This window comes from Tamandua tetradactyla, chromosome 18 (genome assembly GCF_023851605.1).
Source record: "Tamandua tetradactyla isolate mTamTet1 chromosome 18, mTamTet1.pri, whole genome shotgun sequence".
Taxonomy (NCBI): domain Eukaryota; kingdom Metazoa; phylum Chordata; class Mammalia; order Pilosa; family Myrmecophagidae; genus Tamandua; species Tamandua tetradactyla.
This window is the reverse complement of record NC_135344.1, coordinates 64,684,500-64,698,208: the sequence shown is the minus strand read 5'-3', so window position 1 is coordinate 64,698,208 and position 13,709 is coordinate 64,684,500.

Below are 13,709 nucleotides of genomic sequence, written 5' to 3'. Positions count from 1 at the left end.
TCAATGCTAGTAAAACCTTTGCAATAGATTATTATTACTTCCTTAATGGATTCACAAAAGTATTTTTTTAATTACTTAATCTAATTTAGCCCAAAATATGGGATAATAATCTTAATTATTTTGGAATTGTTTGAAAGTTTTGATTTTTAATTTCATTTACAAAAAAGTTCCTTTTAAACTAGTTAAAATCAGTTAGGTCTAAAATGCCCAAGGAATTATCATCTGAGTTATGAATTACAGCCTAGTGCCCAATTAGCAAAAACAAATGGCCAGCAAAACAAAACAAAACAAAACAAGAAACTGGGGATGGTTGTTAAGATGATGGCAAGTTCATGAGAAATAATTTGATTTAATAGAGACAAATTTTCAACTGAAAATAATATTTGCCTTGAATTTCAAGTACATATTTTCTTGGAAATTATTAGAAATACAAGGAAATAAGAGTTTTTTAGCTACTTTTTATTTTTAAAGTTATTTTCTTCCTCTTTTATTAATTTACCTTCAAGATTACTTAGAAAATTTGAAAATCTTATGCTTTCCCCCCACATCCCAATTCCAATCTCTTTAAAGACTCATTACATTGTCACTTATAAAGTTATCAGCTCAATCAGCAAAAAGTGAGCAAAAATGAACTACCAAGTTATCCTATATATTTTTTAAACTTTTTATTTTGAAATAATTTCAAACCTACATGACAGTTGCAAAAATAATATACACCCCATATATTCTCCTACCCCCTCCTCAGATAACCAGATCCATCAATTATAACATTTTGCCACTTTTGCCGTATCATGCTTTCGGTCTGTCTGTCCGTCTATCTATCCATCTACCAATCATTTCTCTTTCTCTTCTAAATATCTGAGAGCAGATGGCACACATTGTACTACTTGAACATATAATATTCCCATGTACATTTCCTATGAACAAGGATATTCATTTATTCTAGTGTAGTTATCAAGTTCAAAGAAATTTAACATTGGTATAAAGCTTATATTCTATATTCCAATTTTTTCATATATCCCAATAATGTCCTTTGAGCCTTTCTTCACCATTATTAGATTCCATCCAGTACCATGTATTGTGCTTAATTATCATTATCTCTTTAGTTTTTCTTTCTTTCTTTTTAATTTTGGAAACATATATACAACATAAAACTCCCCATTCTATCCGTCCCAAGCATGCCATTTGGTGGGATTAATCACATTCACAATATTACAGTATAATTGCCACCATCCAGTACTAGAACTTCCTCTTCATCCAAAGTAGAAATATCCCTCATTTCTGATGTAGCCTGTGCTCTACTTTTTGCTTCTATATGTTTGAAAATTCTCAATATTTGCTTTGTGGTTTGGAGTTTAACTTTAACATCATAAATCTATAGCAATCTTGTTTTCTTTGATATCCACTCAACTTCAGTAGTATACACAGTACGTTCCTATTCTCCGCCATTCCCCACCTTAGGTAGTACTTGTCACAATGACATGTTTATTGATTGTGAGTCCAAAGCTAGTGCTTAATCATTGTATATTGGGCATTTGCCTCTTAGATCCCGTAGGAAGTAAAAAGTAGAGTTACAAATAAAAAATACAAAAGTACTGGAATTTGTATTTACCTATGTCATTATCTTTACTTCTTTATTTCTTCATGTTTCAGCCAGTTGTCTAGTGTCCTTTCCATCTGCAGAACTCCCTTTAGCATTTTTTTGTAGGTTGGTCTAGTGATAGTGAACTGTCAAGCTTTTGTTTATCTGGGAATGTTTTAATCCCACTTTCATTTTTATTCCTGGTTTTCCTTTTTGTGTGTGTGTATAGACACGCACTGGGAATTGAACCCAGGTCTCTAGCATGGCAAGAGAGAATTCTGCCACTGAGCCACCGTCACACCACCCTGCCTCCTTCATTTTTGAAAAGCAGTTTTGCTGGATATCTAATTCTTGGTTGGCAGTATTTTACTTTCAACGCTTTAAACATATCATCCCCCTGACTTCTTGCCTCCATGACTTCTGATGAGAAATCACCATTTAATGTTATTGAGACTCCTTTGTGTGTTATATATTGCTTCTTTCTTATGGCTTTCAGAATTCTCTCTTTATCTTTGACAATACACAGTTCAATTAAAATAAGCTGGCTTGGGGGTCTACTTGGTTGTATCCTATTTAGAGTTTGCTCACCTTTTTGGATGAGTACATTCATGATTTTCATTAAATTTGCAAGTTTCAGCCATTATTTCTTTGAATATGCTTTTTTGCTCCTTTCTCTCTTTCTTCTTCTGGTATTCTCATAATGTGTCTATTGGTATGCCTGATGGTGTATTAGAGGTTCCTCAGGCTTTTTTCGCTTTTCTTTGTTCCTTTCTCTTTCTGCTCTTCAGATTGGATGATTTCACGGTCTTATCTTCAAGTGTACTGATTCCTTCTTCTATTACCTACAATCTGTTGTTGAACACTTATAGGGAATTTTAATTTGTTACTGTAGTCTTCACTTCTAATTTTCTTTGCCTGAGGCTGTTTCTTTGTATATTTTATAATCTTTCATTGAAACATGGACATCTTGACATTTTAATGTGTTATTGCTAGAATCTAGACTCTCAGATGCCTTTTCCTTAAGCTTGAATCTAGCTAGGAGGATTATGACAGAGCTTTCCTTGAAAGCCAGGAACTAACAAGATAAAAAAGAAAGAAAGATAAAAAGAAAACACCTTTAACAGTTTTTGCAGATTAACCTCTATATGTGTTCCTCAGAATTTATCCTTACAAATAGTTTAGGAAAATCTACAGACCCCAAAGCTTAGGGGTCTCCCTGGTCCTTTCTGCGTGTCTTCTCTTGGGCATTTGTGTTTGGTCCTAGGGATTCTTCCAGTTTTATGTGGCTAGGAATGTCCCTTCTTCCCCAGGAAACAGTTTCCTCACAGTTCCAGGTACTGCACTATATGTCCTACAGCTTGCAATACATTGTTCCAAGCAGCTACCAGACTGTTTTCCTACCATATTCTGTAAGGGAGCTGTGCGTGCGGCACTGCACATACAGAGCAAGTTCTGGGGGACTCAGAACTGCACCAGAACTTCCCACAGGCCATCACCAGGCAGATTGAGCCAGATGTACATGCCCACAGTATGCACATAAGGGCTATTTGGCAACCTCCAGAATTGAAACCAGGGACCTGCCCTAACAGTCTCTGCCAATACCGTGATGAGGGGCAAGGGCCAGGCAGGGCAAGGAGCTCCTATCACTTCTATGCTTTTACATTGCCTCTTCCTTGATTCAGCTGCTCGAGCTGTTACTGTACTCCTTTAACTATTTTCCATAGCATTGTGAAAGATGTGTTTGCCAGTTCATACTGGTGGCTCAAAGACTGTGTGGAAGGATGGAACCCTGAAACTTCTCATTCCACCATCTTTCTGTATTTTTTTGTCTCCTTAGAAAATCAATTTTTATGTCATGAGCCAAAAATAATGTTTTGAATTTATCATATCAGTAATGGCAAATAATATACAACCAATCAGAAGTTTAATACTCTTTTTTGGCTCATACAAAATCTCATTCTTATAACAACAACAACAACAAAAACAAAAAGCTTCTTTCTTTATTTCCTTAAGGAGAATGTGTAATCACATCTTTCTTCCAAAATCTGACAATGTTTGAATTAAAGAACAAGACTCCAGCTTCATATAGATGCTATTTATTTTCTGGAAGCTCCCCAGAATAGAGATTTTGAACAGTCTTGATACTCAATATAGAAATCAAGGATTCTTTTTGGATAAGGGAGGCATTAGGCTAGATTTCTGCCTTGGTTCTTGGGTTCCTAATGATTGAACCTTAGTAAAGGAAAAAAAAATGATCCAGAAAACAGTGGCTGCAACCCATGATAGTCACAATGGGAGATCTAAACAAGACAGCTGTGTAGCAAGACTGGAAAGCTCAAGTGGAGAGTGTAGCTATAGGCTGGAGAACTGCAGGATTAAGACAATCGTCAAAGCAGCATAGATGTATATGTACATGCATTTTAAAATTTTTTCAAAAATGATAGAAGAAAATAATATATCATTGTTTTATTCACATAACTCTGAAATTCAGAACCTTCTCATATTTATTGGCTACTTGTATTTCATCCATCTGAACTTCATTTGAGTGTGTATACCTTTTGCCTTTTTCTTGTTTTCTTTTTTTTAAAAAACGATTTTCATTTATCCTTCATGTAGTATGAATACTAAAATTTTGTGTTCATTTTACATTGCAAATATGGCCCCTCTACCCTATGTAAGAACCAATGAAAAGTATATTCCAGTTAATTCCCTCTAGCTCCTGAAATAGCTTATGATTTTACTTCACTTCTTTGTGTGTGTGTGTGTGTGATAAAGAGAATCCTATCCTCTTGTCTAGAAGAAAGGAGAGAATAGATTTATAAATCAATGTTCACTATCCTTGTTATAATCTTCCCACAGGCAAGATCAGATACATGAGCAAAAATGGATGAGATTATTTCCCTTCCCACAAGTAAATCATGCTAGTACCATATCTTCATTCAACAAGTTACCTTCTGCTATTTTTTTCTTTCCTTCATCTTTTGAAAGTTTCATTGTGGTAACACATTTACAGTGCAAAATTTCCCATTTTAAACCACTTCCGTGTGTACAATGTAATGATATCAATTATGCTCCCAGTTTTGTGCCACCATCACCATCATCCCAAACAGAAATTCTGAACCCATTAAACAATAACTCCCAATTTTCTCCTTCCCCTAGCCCCTGGTAACCATAATCTACTTTCTGTCTCTATGAATTTGCATATTCTAGCTATTTTTTTTATAAATGAAATCATACAATACCTATCCTTTTGTGTCCAGCTTAATTTCTTGATGTCTTCAGGGTTCATCCATGCTGCAGCATGTCAGAACTGCATTCCTTTATACAGCTGAGTGATATGCCATTGCATGTATAGACCAAATTTTAGTTATCCATTCATCTATTGATGAATCTCAGGTTGGTTTCACCCTTTGTCTATTGTAAATATTTTACTGTGAACATTGGTATACAAGAATCTATTCAAGTCTGACTTCAGATCATTTTCTTTATCAGTATGCAATGTGTCCTTGAGTAGGTTGGCTCCAGAATTACCCTCAAAGTTATTTTAAACTAAACTTTCCCTGACTAATACAGCTATAATGCCTGTATAATATAATGTTGACTGTACATGTAATCCTGCATAGATTCAATCAAGTGACGATTCGAATCTATGAAATACAGTCACAGTAACAATCAGACCAGTGCTTGCTTGACCAAATAACAGGACACCAGGACCTAGCCAAGTGGATACATGAAATTAACCATCACAGTGCCTCTCTTTATAGAGTTTTAATATCAGGAACTGAATCCTGCTCATCACAGGACATAAAATAATAAGCATTTTTTGGGTGAAGAAAATATTAATATTTGCTTAAAAGAAAAATGTAGCATCTGAAGCTATTTAAAGTTTTTTTCTCCTTTTGCTCCAGTCATCAAAATGAGCCAAAATTCAAATATAGAATTTGGCTATTTCTCTTTTTTAAGAGCTTTGTTGGAATATAATTGGAGCATAATAAATTACACATATTGAATAAGTGAACTTTGATAAGTATTGACATATTTATAGTCCTGTGGTAATAAACTTATCTATCACCCTAAAATGTTCTACTTTGTCTCTTTGTAATTTCTACTTCCTGTTCCTCCCCATCTCCCACCTAGCCTAGGAAACTGCTGATGGTCTTTTCTAACATTTCTATTAAAATATTTTGCCCAGCTCATTATTCAGTTATATGATTTCCTATTAAAATTCTGAAAGCTTTTCATAGGTTCTGAATACAAGACCTTTATCAGATATTTGCTTTGTAAATAACGGCTCTCAATCTATGACTTATCTTTTCATTCTCTTAAATGTCTTTTGAAGAGCAGAAAGTTGTAATTATTATGAAGTCCAGTATATCATTTTTTTCTTATGTATGTATTTTATGTGTTTTTCTTGCCATATATGAGTTATTTCACTAACCCAAAGTCACAAACATTTTTCTATCTTTTTTTCTAGACGTTTTATGTTTTACATTTAGACCAGTGATTCATTTTCAGTTAATTATTGCAGATGTCATTACCATTGAATAAAATGGAAAGTATATTCCCTCCTTTTCAATTTTCTGAAAGATTTTGCATAGAATTTATATTATTTCTTTTTAAAAATTTGGTAACATTCTCCAGTAAGGCTATCTGCATGTGGAGTTTTCTTTATGAAAAAATTTGAATTTTTAAAATTTATATAGGTACAGTCAAACTATCCATATTATCTTAAGTTTTAGTAGTTTGTATTTCAATGAATTTGTCAGTTTCCTTAATGTGTTGAGTTTATTGGCATAAAAAGTTAATAGCATTATCTTAATATCATTGTAATCTAAGGAATCTGTTGTGTCATCCATCACTTCCTTTATTCCTAACATTGGTAACTTCTGTTTGCTCTTTGTTCCCAATAGGTCTAGCTAGAATTACATCTACTTTTTTCTTGATCTATTGATTATTTAGAATTATTACTCAGAATATTTGTTTCCCAGTTTTTGGGAATTTTCCAGATTTCTTTCTGTTACTGATTTCTAATTCTATTCAATTATGACCAGAGGATATTTTGCATGATTTGTATCCTTTACAATGTGAAGAGTGGTGTGGTGGTTAGGTTCAGGTGTCAACGTGGCCAGGTGAACGTGCCTAGTTCTACTGCTGTGGACATGAGCCAATGGCATATGAACCTCATCTTTTGCTGGTTATATCTGCAGTCGGCTAGGAGGCGTGCCTGCTGCAATGAATGATGTTTGATTTAATTGGCTGAAAGCGTAAATGAGAGAGCTCAATGTAGCACAGCCCAAGCAGCTCAGTGTACCTCATCACAGCACTCGCAGCTTAGTTCAGGCCTTTGGAGATGCAGAAAGGAATCACCCCAGGGAAAGGTGTTGGGGCCCAGAGGCCTGGAGAGAAAGCCAGCAGAGATCACCCTGTGCCTTCCCACATAAGAAAGAAACTCAATTGAGAGTTAGCTGCCTTTCCTCTGAAGAACGAAATAATATATTTTGAAGCTCTGTTATTAGGTGCATAAAAATTAGGATTTTTTATATCCTTTTGATGAATAGCACTTTTCTTATCGTGAAATGACCTTACTTGCCCTTACTTATCCCTAACAGTATTAATTGCTTTGAAATCTACTTTGCCTGATATTAGTATAGCCGTTCCAGCTTTTTCTTGCTTATTATTAGCATATCTTTTTTTTTCCTTTTCTTTTTAACTTATTTTTGCCTTTAGATTTAAAATAAAATTCTAATGAGCGGTATGTCATTGGGTCTTTTTTTTTATCCAGTCTGACACTTTTCGTTTTTTAGATTGGGTGTTTATTCCATTTCTATTTAATGCTATTATTGATATTGTTGAACTTAATCAAGCACATTGCTAAATCTGTCATTTTGTCTCATATGTTATTTTTCACACTTTCTCTTTCCTTACCTTTTTTTGATTAATTTTTATACCTCTCAAGTCTACTCTTCAAACAGGCATCCACCAGTCTTGTTTGAATTTTCCTTCCCAGGGTAATGGTCTAGCAACTCACACGAAGAAGTATGATGGAAAAAGGATTCACCTCATTTTTTGCACACCTTTCAGAAATCACTTCCTTTCCTTTACTGATTTCCAGTGTTTTGAAAATGATAATTTCATAATTTGTCCAATGTTTGGTTGCTGCAGATAGGAAGGTAAATCTGAATGGAGGATAAATCCAGTCCCTGTTACTCTATCCTGGTCAGAACAATATGATCTATGTAACCTCTTCTGACATTATCAAGTATAATATAGCAGGTCAGTGAATCTCAAAAGTTGTCTGTTATAGACTGAATTATGTCACTCAGGAGACAAGGTTCTAATCTCCAGTCCTTTGATTGCAAGCTTATTTGTAAAGAAGATCTTTCAAGGCATAATTATTAAGATGAGGTCAGTTTGGATCAGGGTGGGCCTTCTGCCAATATACCTAGCCTCCTTAAAAAGAAAGGACATTTGGATACCATCAGTAAGGGACAAATGGAAAGAGGTGGCCCTTTGATGAAGGCAGAGATTGAGTTATGTCATGAATTGCCAGCAAGCCACCACCAAAATCCTACAGATTGCAGAAGAGCATGGTCCCATGGATGCCTCAGTTTTGGACTTCTGTTCTCTAGAACTGTGAGACAGTAAATTCCTGTTCTTTAAGCCTAGTCTGTGCGACTTTGTTACTGCCGCCCTGGCAAACTAAGACATTGTCTTGAGAATTATTTAAAAATAACCAAATTTCCATTCATCTTTTTGGTGCTAAGCCTTTATGTTTAACTTCCTCTCTCCTTTGCTCCTTATGATACTAGGCTAATGGGCCCATACAATTACTTTTTTGGCCCACTATAACCCTGTAAATTAATGTTGCCTTATAAATTTATGTTAATTAAACCTTAATTAATGTTGCCTCATTTCCACTTGGCCCACACAAATGTTTGTAGCTTATTTTCAAAGCTCGTGTAAATATATTTTTTCAGAATGAAATTTATTTTACCCACATGTTCTAATAGAGCTCTATAATTAAGGATACTGCTATTGACCCTTTTAATAGTCATAAATTTTACTGGAATAAAATGAAAATTTCACACTTTTAGTGCAGAGATTATATATATATATATATATATATATATATATATATATATAAGTGGAAAGTGATGAGGGGTTAAGGATATTTAGGATAGTGAAGCTGATGTACCAGGAATGTGACATCTTTCCTTTAACAGAGGATCAAGAACATTTTTTAAGAATTATATTTGGGGTTACCAAATCTTTGTCTAAACTCTGATATTTTGCTTATTCAGACAACAATATTGAATCCTTAGGGATATGATACTGGCTATGCTGATTAACTGTTCTATGGGTAATCTGCCTATTGCAGGCATGGGTACTTCATTTTGGGGATTCCTTTTCATCTCTGCATTGATGCATTAAGTGTAAAGACAGTTTTGTATCAGGTCAAACTTGAATGTCTATCCTGGCCATACTACTTTCTCTCTGGGAGATCTAGAAATGCTTCTTTAACCTTTCTTGGCTTCAGTATCTTCCTTGGTAGTGTGGAGATAATAATTCTGACTTTAAAGACATGTTGTGCATTTCAAGTGATGGGAGACATGCCAAAGCAGCTCCTGGAGAGCTGGCATTATATAGGTGATATTCGCACCTTCGAATACTGAGTACTAGTCTGCAGGGCTTTTTTCTCTTGCTTTCATTAAAGTGTGCTCTCCATCGTTTTTGTACTCTAACAGGAAAGCTAATGAAATGCAAAGGGCTCTGAAGTGAAAGACCTGATCGGAATTTGGGCTATGTAATATTTTCTTGGTGTACCGAGCCAAGTCATCTGAATCCACTGAACTTCAACTTCTCCACTTATGAAATGGACTTCCATGCTAGTCTGTATCTCAAACAGTTGTTTTATGGACCAAATGAAATTCATAGTGCTATGCAAATGTTATTATTTTCTCCACCAAATAAGATCATGAACTAGGCAGGAATTCAATAGTGGAGATGTGTAAAGGGAAATAATATGTTTACTGCAACTCACAGCAAAAGTGTGTTCAGTCCTTGTATAATGAGAACCCAAAGCCTTAGACACATGAGGGCCAATAGGCTTAGACAGGAATCTGTACATATGCCCTTTACTTTCCTCATAGTTCCCTGATAAGCCTAAGAGTGATGATTTTATTAATATAGTTCTATTATGGTAGAGATAAGTGATACTTGCTTCACTACACACACAACTACCCCAATTGGTGTAGAAATCAGGATGCTCAGGGTTCTCAAAACAGGTTACACAGAATAATATGCAAACAAGTAAAAAAAACAGCAAAACACTGTAAGCTTGTACTTATCACCTCACACTGCTCCTGTCTTAATAAATGCATGATTGCATATTAGGAATGAGGAGAAGTAACTTTAACCAGATGCAGTGGGGTGGTATCAGGGCATTGACTGAATGGAATGAGTTGCTAACAGCAATGGCACTCCCCATCCCATGAGGTCAATTATAATACAGATGGTGGCTACCCTTAATTAGAAAAAGTCCTTGGAATAATTGATTTATCTTGAGGGATGTGAGCAGAAGATTTTTGGAGAGGCAGGGAGAACAGGGCATAATGTAGCCCAATCTACTATAGAAGAAGCCATCTGACTTGATGATTATTTTCACTGAAAATGTGATTTCAAAAAAAATTTTCCACCAGTCTGTATTCCAAGTATAAAAAGTTTCTTTTGACAATTGTAAATATAAACTGCCTCACCTTAGTTTGGATTTCACATTTAAATTACCTGTTTGATTTAGGCTCATGCCAAAAGCATAAAATAAGCTCATGCCAAAAGCATAAAATGAGCCCATGCAAGAATATGTTCCCTAGACTACCTGCCAAAACGTGCCACAAAATATTTTTGGAGGAACATTCTCCCATGAATGGAATGTCAGAAAAATAACTCCTCTAAATCTGCACCATAAAAGCAACAAGAACACTGGCCAAAAAGAATTGTCAAAATCAACTTTTGAAGAGCTCTGGAAATTAGCCAAGAGCTGCAAAAATTTGAGTGTTTATTCAAGAAAAAAATGGGCGAATCTCAGTAAGAACAGCAAGCTTTGTGGCATTTTACATTGCACCGTTTTTATTCCCTTTTCCCTATCTCCACAGGAGCCTTGAAAAGCATCAGCCTTGCAGCCACAGCAGCTATATAACCAGCGGCTATAAAAGCAGAGGGTACAGAATGGGATTGGAGCTCCAAAAAAAACGCTTCATCCCCAGAGAATCTTTGAACTGCCTGGCAATTCCCTGGAAAAGCCTCATTCACAGGGAAAGCCTCTATTTTAACTGCCTTTAAAGTTTGCTTAGTGGGCTTTTGTACAAAATGATCAGCATGGGATTAGCGGGTAGATGGTGCAATTGGAAGCTCCAGGAATCAGTTCCTTCACTCGGCAGGCACAGTCTGAATCAACTATTTTGAAACTCCAGAGTTGAGGAGAACATTTTGTAGTGCCCAACGAAGAGCAATATGAAGAGGCCGGTAAGTTGCTATAAATACTGGTGAACCGTACCCTCTGTGCAATGGCTGCTGCTGCCCCAGCATCAGGGCAGGCAGCCGTGAGGTACTCAACTCTGGCCCCTTGTGCAGCTTGCTGGTACCAGGATGGGGTATAAAGGCCAGTTTTCCCCAAGGTATGGGGGATGTGGTCTGATTTCTGATCACTGCTTTTGATCAGCTATTTCAGATCACTGGGGTTCCAGCTCTGAGAGCAGCCATTGTTCCAACCCATCCTGAACAAAAGTGGCAAAGGAAACATAAAGACAGTACCCTTCCTGAAAACTACAGGAAGAGGGCTGGCCATGGTGGCTCAGCAGGTAGAGTTCTTGCCTGCCATGCTGGAGACCCATGTTTGATTCCTGGTGCCTGCCCATGCAAGAAAAAAAAAAAACTACAGGAAGAAGGGGTGCATTTGATAAGTCCCAGATTAAGGAAATGCAGCTTCAAAGAGTCATAAGAGAAGCTCCTGGCATCCTTGCTTGCCCTTCCCTCAATCCCTCCCCAGGGCAATGTGGAGCTGGCCAGCACTTGTGAATCACTGGCCTTTCTCTGACTGGGAAAGAATGATCTGGGAAACTTGTCCAACACTTGAACTTTTCCATTTTATGTATGCATGTATGTATGTATGTATGTATGCATTTTAATGGTAGCCATTCTAATGGGTGTGACACAGTATATCTCATTCTGTTTTCTTTTTGTGTGCTGTATGGTGGGGTCACATTTCATTATTTTTCTATGTGAGTATTCCATTATTGCAGCACAATTTGTTGAATTTTGGTTTGTTTTTTTGCTTGTTTGTTTGTTTGTTTGGGAAGTGAATGGACCGGGAATCGAACCCAGGTCTTCCACATGGCAGGCAAGAATTCTGCTGCTGAACCACCCTTGCTCCCACACCCCCACCACTATGGTTTTGATTTGCGTTTACTTAATGGCAAATGATTTTGAACGTCTTTTAATGTGCTTTTTGACCTTTTGTATATCTTTTTTTGGTGAAATGTCTATTTGAGTCTTTTGCCCATTTTCTAATTGGGTTGTTAGTCTTTTTGTTGTTAAGTTGTAGGATTTCTTTATATCTTCTGGATATTAAGCCTTTCGCAGACATGTGGTATCCATTTTCTCTCATTGTGTAGATTGTCATTTTACTTCCATGACAAACTTTTTGATGCAAAAATTTTTAATTTTGATGAGATCCCATTTACCTACTATTCTTTTGGATGTAAAGTCTTGTGTTTTGGGTACAAAGTCTGAGAAAACATTTCCTAACACAAGGTCCTGAAGATGCTTCCCTATGTTTTATTCTAGGAGTTTTGTTGTTTGGGTTCTTATATTCTGGTATTGGATCCATACTCATTTTGGATTATTTTTGGTATATGGTGCAAGGGTAGGGTCCACCGCCATTCTTTTGCAAATGGATATCCAGTTTACCCAGCACTGTCTGTTGAAGAGACAATTCTTTCTCTTTTGAGTAGACTAGCACCTTTGTCAAAAATATGAGGGTTTATTTCTGAATTCTTAATTCAATTTCACTGGCCTATATGTCTGTCCTTGTGCAAGTTCCATGCTGTTTTGATTACTGTTGCTTTTTAATAAGTTTTAAAATCTAAATGTGAGAGGATGGTATGGTAGTCCATGGCAAACTCTCAGATCTGTCCTGTAATTACTTGTTGAAGAGTACTTTGAAAACTATTGCTTTTTTATTTCTTTGCTTTGCATATATGTTATACTATACAATAAAAAAAGTTAAAAAAAAAAAAAGTAAGATTAAAAAACTCTAAATGTGTGAGTCCTCCAATGTCATTCTTCCTTTTCATGATGGTTTTGGTTTTCAGGGCCCCTTGCCCTTCCCTATAAATATGGCAATTGGTTTCTTCATATCTGCAAAGAAGGCTAGTAGAATTTTGATTAGGATTATACTGAACCTGTTAATCACTTTGTGTGGTATTAACATTGTAAAAATACTTAGTCTTTTGATCCATGAACATGGAACGTCCTTCCATTTATTTAGGTCTTCTTTGATTTATTTTAACAATTTTTATAGTTTTCTGAGTATAAGGTCTTTGCATCTTGGTCATTGGAAGCCATATTTCTTAATTTTTTAAAGACTCATACACAGCCATCCTCAGTTACGATTAATCATAGATCCTTATGGTGCTATTAAGAATATTAAATATGATAATGCAAGTAAGGTACTTTGCATAGTCTGACATACAGTAAATGTTAGCAGCTATCATTATCATCAACGTATTCATCATTATATATCTTTGTATTTTTTTTCTTAGGAAGAAGAATTTTTGTGCTGATCAAGTAGATTATTATTTACCTCCCTATATTTTAGGCCAACTTTTCACGTAGTTGTGTGTTATTCAACAAGTCATCTGAATATATTTAATCTTCAAAATGAGAATCATGATAATATTCCCTGATAGATTTAATAACGAGGTTTAAACAAAATTATTCACATGCAAGTTCCATAGTTTCAAACAAATGTTAATAGTTACTCCCTTCCTTATTTTTCCTTTATTGGATAGCTTTGATCAATGTTCCACTACAGTTAAAATTACTACTTGGAAACTCGGGAGCAGAAAGT